Source organism: Haemorhous mexicanus, chromosome 4 (genome assembly GCF_027477595.1).
Source record: "Haemorhous mexicanus isolate bHaeMex1 chromosome 4, bHaeMex1.pri, whole genome shotgun sequence".
Taxonomy (NCBI): domain Eukaryota; kingdom Metazoa; phylum Chordata; class Aves; order Passeriformes; family Fringillidae; genus Haemorhous; species Haemorhous mexicanus.
In genome coordinates, this window is record NC_082344.1 from 50,229,609 (window position 1) to 50,237,374 (window position 7,766).

Below are 7,766 nucleotides of genomic sequence, written 5' to 3' on the forward strand. Positions count from 1 at the left end.
AGAGGAGTGGCCCAGGGACCTCAATTCACGGCCACAGCCCAGTGAGACTCATGCCACCTACTGCCACAAGGTGCGTGTGGCCACAGGCTGGTCACAGGCAGATGAGACACCAACCCCCTTCCCTCCACTGGCAGTGTAAGGAGCCCAGCCCTGGTGTAAGGAGCCAAGTCCTGGTGCATCCCCTCTCCAACAGCTGGCAGGCAGCTCTGCTCACCCTGTAGCCTCTGGGACCGAGCCCACAGAAACGCCCCTGCACAGAGGCAGCACCCTCACAAGCATCATGAAGATGTTTCATCTTCATGCAGTAAGTTCTGACCTTTCAACTGCAAGCAGCTTTTATGGGAGAAAAGTACATTTTTAAAGCCACTCTTATTACAAATAGTACAACCCTGAGTGATATTTTTGTTTTGCCATTGTACATATGTGTATATATAGCTTACAGAATACAATGTAATACAATAGCACTTATTGCTTATTTAGCAAGAATTCCCTTGATCGAGAGACATGCTATTTAAAACACATGCTGAAATTTTCTAATGAAATAAATCCATTACAGACTCTAGGCCAGCAGTGCCATTCATAGAGCATCTATTCTCCCCAAGAGTGCAGAGAGTCATAGATCACATGCAATTATTCCAGCTTTCAAACATATAATCCTAAAGCATCTGTCGTATAGAGGCAACAATAGCAATCAGCATCTATGTCATTTTTGTGCCATGTAATGACATTTTTACACAAAGCCCTCTAGCAACATGCTAGGTAATTTCTAAAGGACAAGATCCTGCAATCCCTGCTCCCATTGTAACCAACAGATGCTTTGTTGGTGACTTCTAATAGCAACTGGATTTGGCCCAAATCCAGTAGAGATGAAAAAAACACTGCACAGAAGAGCCCCTAATTTGAAACACTGACCAAGGAGTAAAACAAAGAATGATGTGCCAAGACAGGGACTGTTTTTCAAAGGTTCTGGAGAGTTTCTATTCATCCTCTGGTATTCAGTTCCTGATGCTGAGATCTGAAAGCACGTAGGTGCATCTAGTTATTACAACTGTGGCAGTGCCATATGGGAACTAAATGCTTACAACATGCCAAGAAGTGTTTCTGATCTAGTCCTGCTTTTCTCCTGCAATGGGTGGAGCAGACAGCACCCCTTTGCAGAGCAAAAATTTTTTATTTGAACATAAAGGTCTCAGGAGCAGGATTAGGAGACTACCTGCCTCAAAAGCGTGTACAAACACCTTCAGAAATCCAGCTAACAATGTTCCAGCAGAGAAAGGCATCTTGCCTGCTTCTTCAATTAGCAATAATTGCCATGTGCTTACGTATCTGTCTCCCATCAATAACAGACTCTTGGATATCAAATAGTTCCCTCACTTTCAGCCCCTTTACTCATTTTTATCACATTTATACCCTGCATTTTTTCTAATAAAGTAGCCCTCTGTGACTCTTTAAAGATTTACCATGGTCTGCTTTACTGATCTGACTCCTAATCTCCCAAGATCCACAAGACAATGTTACCCCACTTCTGCCAAGGTCCCTCCCTATTCTGACTGAAAAGGCAACTCTCTCCCCATCTTGTGTTGTTTTGCCAGACTATTCAGTGCAAGTGGTGCAGCAAAGGAGGAGAAAAAACCAAGCTGGTTCATCTCTTGCACACCAGAAGCTCTGCTGAAGTGGACTTGTTGCAGAGCTGTGTGTGTAAGTGAGGACTGAAGCCCAACAATGGAAATACAGGTGATGGCATTTCTAAAGTGCTGCTTTGAACTTGCTGTCTTGGCTGGGCTGGCACAATGAGTGTCTCAATGTAGCACTGCACTTTAAAAACACAAGGACTTAACTAAATTTGCTTTTTCCATCTGGCTCTTCTTTCGTAACCCAGAGCTTTGATCTTTCCTCAATGACAGTTAATCTCATCAAGACCCAGAGCAACACTTCTTCGTTGTGAAAGACAGAATAACATACTAAGGATTCACATCACTGTATTCAAAACCTATTTGAATTTAGTTACATCACACGTCTGACTTAAGAATGTTGGTGCCATCACCAGCATACCCTCACACATCCATGCTGGACTCAAGGTTTAACACAGGCACCATTTCACACTCATGGCAAGAGAGTTTACTCATTCCCACAACACCTGGCAGGTACACCTATCCTGGTTTTCTATATTTACAATCACATACACCTTTTTAGCTTCTTTACCTTCCTTATGGCAAACCAGCTGTCTTTGTCCCCAGCTATCCAAATCTCAGCCCTGGATATAAATACCTCAGGTTCAGTTCCTAACACTAGTCTATCAATCCATAACTTGGTGTAGCCTTGCTGAAGCCAGTAGGTTTATGCAAGCTGAAACCCAGTATCAGCACGACACATACAATGTGAGTTTGAGCAAACCTTGTTTTCTTGCATACTTAGGACGTTGCTATCTGAAATAGAAGCATGGGTGTATAGTAAAAGCAAGGTAAAGCACTGGCAGATTTGCCAAGCTCTTTGCAGGGGTTTGCCCCACGTTGGACAGTCATTGAATTTACATAGATTTTGAAAGGTTCTGACTGAAATCCTGGTATCTCTCTTGTGCACTTTCGTGGTTAAAAAAAAAGAAAAAAAAAAGTCAGAAAGCTAATCCTGAAGAGCTGTTATCAGCCAGGAGTCAATTTTCCAAACACTAACTGCCAAGCACTGCCTTCCTATAAAGAAAGGTTTCATTGGCTTTGCCACAAAAGACAAGGTAAAATCAATGTTCAGAAACTCAATGGAAACACATGCTTAGAAAATTACGATATTCCTAGGTGAGTGCTCTACGTGACCTAAAGAGAAAGAGCGGAGGAGGACCTAGAAGAGGCAAGGATAAATGTTGTTTTCATACTGCTGTGAATCAACCAAGAGCTCTTTCAAGACAGAAGACCAGCCCATGTCCCGAGCACCGGGGACTGCTGGGCTGATTTCCTGCCCAGTCGCAGAAGTTCTTGCTGGCGGCCGCGGGATGGCAATGTTGATCCGCACTAACCAGCCTCATCGCTTGTCCTGCAAAAGGCTGCGCTGGTCTCCAACCGAGCAGCCCAAGCTGGCTCTCCAGATCAACTTAACGTTCAAAATTCCTACATTTTTAATTTGACGTGATCAAAAAAAAAAAAAACAAAACTAAACGAAACAAAACTAACAAAACAAAAACAACCAAAACCAAAAAACCCAACAAAAACTCCAAACAAACAAACAAACCGAAAAGTAACCAAAAAAAAAAAAAAAAAAAAAAAAAAATCCAAACCCCAACAACACACCAACCCTGGTCCCATTTTCTCTGTATTTACATAAGTGATAGGAGAGTATTTGGATTGTAAATCTTGGCATGTAATGATATGATTATCCTTGTTATGAGAGGGCTGGGTAATTTCAGTCGTGATTTTGTCAGAATGGCAGTCTGTCCTTCTGGGAAAGCTGATCTTTTCCAGGAAGAGCTAAGGCCAGCCCAAGAAAAGACATTTCTTTCTTGTGGTATATGTCACCAGCTGAATGTAAATGTTCAGACAGGACCTTCTGAAACATTTCTTGCTCCTCAGTTCCCAAACTGCAAACTCAACTCTCCACAAGAGCAGCGCTACCCTGCAGTGCTAACATGTGGGTCTGATGGTTTTGCTGGGGAAAGGCTCAAAGCTCTTCAGTGAAAAAGACTGGCATAAATATTCTCACAAAAAGAGGCTTGCTCCATGGCCCTTTACAAATATTTGAATCCAGCATAGCCTGTACATAGAAAAACTATGCATCAAGAAAAACCCAAGGAATAGCCATGCATCAAGGGTAGCCCAGTGCTGGTCTCCTGCTGAGTACTTTGTGCTCTGCAGGACGCAGTGAGGCTACCTCCTAACGAGCCTTCTAGTCAGTCCCAATTCTTCAGCCTAACCCTCCAGGACAGAGTCCCTCAAGTCTAGGAGCTAAGGGTAGTGGGGGAGTTGCAAAACCTAAATTTTCCCACTTGGTCCAAGGAGGGTTTTCCAGACTGTCCCAGAAAACAGGGGGGAAAAGAAAAAACAAACAAACAAACCGGCTGGCACTTCCAAGTAACACATCTTCCTTAGGTTCTCAGAATCAAATCAAAGAACACCTCAGATCTCAACTCAAGTGCTGAGAATTATTGTGCAGAAAAAAAATCCATCTCTCTTGACCAGAAGAGCTAGGAAGCCTAGCTATTGCAAACTTTTCCCTTGGGCACCCACACAAAGCTTCATAGGCTTGAAAGAGATGAGTCAAGCAGGAGAGCAAGGCATAAGGGAGAGAAAGGATCATTTGTTTTCTTGTTTGTTTTTTTTTTAATTATCAGCAATTCTCACCACCACCAGGAAAAATCACCTCTCAAAAGCCATTCCTTTGTCTTGAAGTCTTCAAAGGTAAAAAAGGAAACATCTTCTATTAAAAATTTTAGAGTTCACGTACAAAAGTAGGTGTGATTGTAGTCATGATGAAATAAAGAAGCAAGGAAGGCAAGGATTATATAAAGTTGTACATTTCAGCCTCCTTTTTAGACCAACGGGTATAGCTGGAAATAATCTGTGAGGTCTGGGCTATGCAAGACTTTCTGTCTGTGTATACTTTACTTCAATCCTAGCCCAATGCTGTAGTAGAGAAGAGAGGTATTTTATTAAAATATTTATTACTTCCTGCTTTCTTGTAACCTAATACCTATGTATTACCCTCAGAGCCACATGAAGATTTCCCATACATCAACAAACTGGTAACAGCAAAGATGGCCCCAGTACTCGACGGCAGCAGGACTGGCACAACTCCTGCCCCTCAGTGCCTGAAGAGGAGTACCAGAACAAGGGATCTCATTTAAAAGCAACATCAGAGTGCTTGCAGGCTGAGAGAGCTGGTTTGCTTGTGGACTCCTAAATGCTAGTGTTTTGTGGGGTCTCATTTTTCTGCAAACTTTTTTCCCCCAAGCTTTGAGGTTGGCTAAACTGCTGTTTAGCTGAGGGCCATTCTAAAACACTCATTGTTAACTAGAAGCTAAAACAGAAGTCCCTTGCTGGGAGATCTTTTCCTAGTGTTTCTACATGCAGAGTTAAAGTCGGATCTCCACAGTTCAGATTTTGACGAGACGATGACAGAGAAATCTTTGATGCCTGTCTCCTTGCTTTGATCCTGTGTCTTGTCCCATCTAAGGACACAGAGCTTAGTCAGCCGAGCTGGGACGCCAGCTGGGCTCTACATCGGCCCTAGGAGATGCCGAGAGCGTAACAAGCCATCCTGCTTCCTCCGGTGCGTCCCGTCGGGGAGACAGCGGCCACCTGCAGCCAGTCGGGACCGGGGTGTGGATGGTGGTGGGAAGTTCTGTTCACACCCTCGAGCCCCCATCAGGCTGCAGGCGCCCGACAGACCCTGCCGGCCCGTGGGGAGCCCGGGCGGCAGCCCCCGGGGAGCGGGACAGCCCACCCTCGGCGCAGCCCGACGGCTGGAGCCGCTGCAGATCAAAGGCTGCCCGGGACACCGAGCAAACCTAGCAGAGATGGCAGCTCCCAGCCACTTCACTGTTTGTCTGGGAAACAATAGGAAAACCTTTGCCAAGCTGGAGAGACTACTTTTTTTTCTTAATGCGGGGTAGCCGGGGAAAAGAAAAAGAGGGACAAGGGAGACGGACAGGAGCAGAGCACAGACGTGTTTCCCTACGGAGCTGGCGCTACGACCCGACTCTCCTTCTCCAGCCCTCTTCGTCAGGCAAAGCATGAAGCCCCAGGGCGCGGGGTCTGGAGAGGGGCGGGAGTCCCGGCGGGGGGTGGAGGTTGTGCCCCCCGGGAGCTGCGGGACCAAGAGGGAGCGATGCGCCCGCAGGCCCGGGAACGGGTTCGTAGGTTCCCATCAGGGCCGAGGCGATGTGCTGCCTTCTCCGGGCTTGCAGACTTGGGCCCCGCAGGAGCGCTAGGGAGCTCGAACACTGGCAAGAGACGCGCCGAAAATACCGTCGAGGGGCTCTGGGAACGTGCCCCCGGCGCTGGTGGGGGCCAGGGCAGCGCTCCCGCCTCGGGTCCGCAGCCGCCTCCCCGGCGGGGTGCGGATGAGCCCCGGAGGCTGGCGGCTGTGCCCTGGGACTGCTGCTGCCTTGCTAGATCTGTCGCTGCTGGCTCCAGAAAAAGCTGTCCAAGTCCTGTTCTCTGGAACGGTTCCTGAGCTATGGGATCCGCGTCCAAAAATGTTGAGCAATGCCGCGGACAGCCAAAAAGCCATTTCCTACTTGCTCCTAGGACTTTTCCAGGGGACTCCAGCCTGGCAGAGGCTGGCAAGTTTGCAGTTCTGCTCTTGACAAAATCCAAAAGGTGGCCGCGAAGACTTTGCCCTTCCCGGGGTAGGAAGCAGTGGGGTCCAGCAGTCCGGCAGGGCATACGGCGGGGCTGGCATTCCCGTCGAGAGAGGGGCTGCAGGCTGGAAAGGCTCCAGGTACCAGCCCTGTCTAAATTCAGCATCTTCCCTTTCACGGAAACACTTAAAAAAAAAAAGACGGGACGCGCAGGGATGGAGGTCGGGTCGCCTTTCGGGGGTTGTGTGCGTGCCTCTGCTCTGGATCTAGGGGCATTTTAGGCTACCGGGTCGGGGGGAGCGAGGTGAGAAAGGGGATCTAAAGGAGGGAAGGTGGCGAAAAACAAAGGGTGGGGGAAGGGACGGGAGAGCAGCGGGGTGAAGGAAGCGAGAAGAGAGGGAGCCGCTTACTTGATCGGTGCGCGTCCCCGCTTTCCCCCCTGGGGCGGGCACTGCCGCTGCCCGCGGAGCCCCGGCGGGTCGCTCCCGCCCCCGCGGCAGGAATGCGGCGCGGTGGCCGCCGCCGTCCCAATGTGTTTGTCATTAGCGCTGCCCGCGCTGCTCGCCGCCGCACCCCGACGGCCGGCGCGGCGCAGCGCTGCACCCCCGCTCCCCTCCGCGGGGTCGCCAGCGCCCGCCGCCTGCTCCCCGAGAGAGGAAGCCCTCCGCTCGGCTCAGAGCATCGGGGGGAAAGAAAAAAAAAAAAAAAGAGAGAAAAAAAAAAGAAGAAAACCTCAACAAATAAATAAAGAAAACCTGATAAAATAAACGAGGAAAAAAAAACCGCGGGAGAAAAGGTGTAAAAAAAGAAAAAAGTGGGGAAAATGCCCTGCACCTCTTACCTTCTCCTTTACAATCCGCAGCCCCAATCCTGCAGATTGTAAAACATCCAAAATATGTCCACGTCTTTTGTGACTTTCCCTGCTCAGCCGCGCTCTTTCCCTCTCGCTCGCCCTCCCTCCCGATCCGACTGTAATGGTCTCACAAACCGCGTCCCGTAATTGATTCAATGTTATAGACCATCCTTCCAAAACTAATCATTTGCTTTAAGTAAATAGCTGTCAGGAAATGAAGCCCCCCTCAGTTCCCTTCAGAATAAGAGCTGCTGGCTCGCCCGGCGCCCCCAGCCCCGCGGCCGGAGGCGGGCGCGCCGGCGGGAGGCTCTTACGCAGGCAGGGGGCCAGTCTCTGCCTCCAGATTTCAGCAGCCTCGCAGGGGAGGGGGAGGTTGGCCATATGGCAGGGGCGAGGGGGAGGAAAGGGGGAAGAGGGGAGTTTTGCTCTGCAGGGGGAGAAAATAAAAAAAAAAAAAAAAAAAGGAAAAAAAAAAAAGAAAGACCCAAAAACTTTCGTGAAAACTCAGAGTGCTCCCAAATTTCATGAATGAGTCTTCCCTCCTCAGACCCTCCAGGACGGTGGCTCGGGCGCAGGGCTCGATGTCCACGCTTACAGTGTGAGTTTATGGACGGGGAGTTTGATTTG

At 48.7% G+C, this 7,766-nt stretch overlaps 1 protein-coding gene across 2 annotated transcripts in view; it reads right to left on the bottom strand.

The window, feature by feature from the left end:
- The window catches only part of PDGFRA (platelet derived growth factor receptor alpha), a 34,357-nt gene extending 27,030 nt beyond the window's left edge, over positions 1-7,327 (bottom strand). The window contains exon 1 of one of the 2 annotated variants that reach the window (XM_059844831.1): positions 7,128-7,327. The gene's annotated coding sequence lies outside the window, so the exon portion shown is untranslated. Of the gene's footprint in view, positions 1-6,696; positions 6,716-7,127 lie in introns of those variants that run through there. The other variant, XM_059844832.1, reaches the window with a different exon arrangement.
- Between the last annotated feature and the right edge of the window lie 439 nt (positions 7,328-7,766).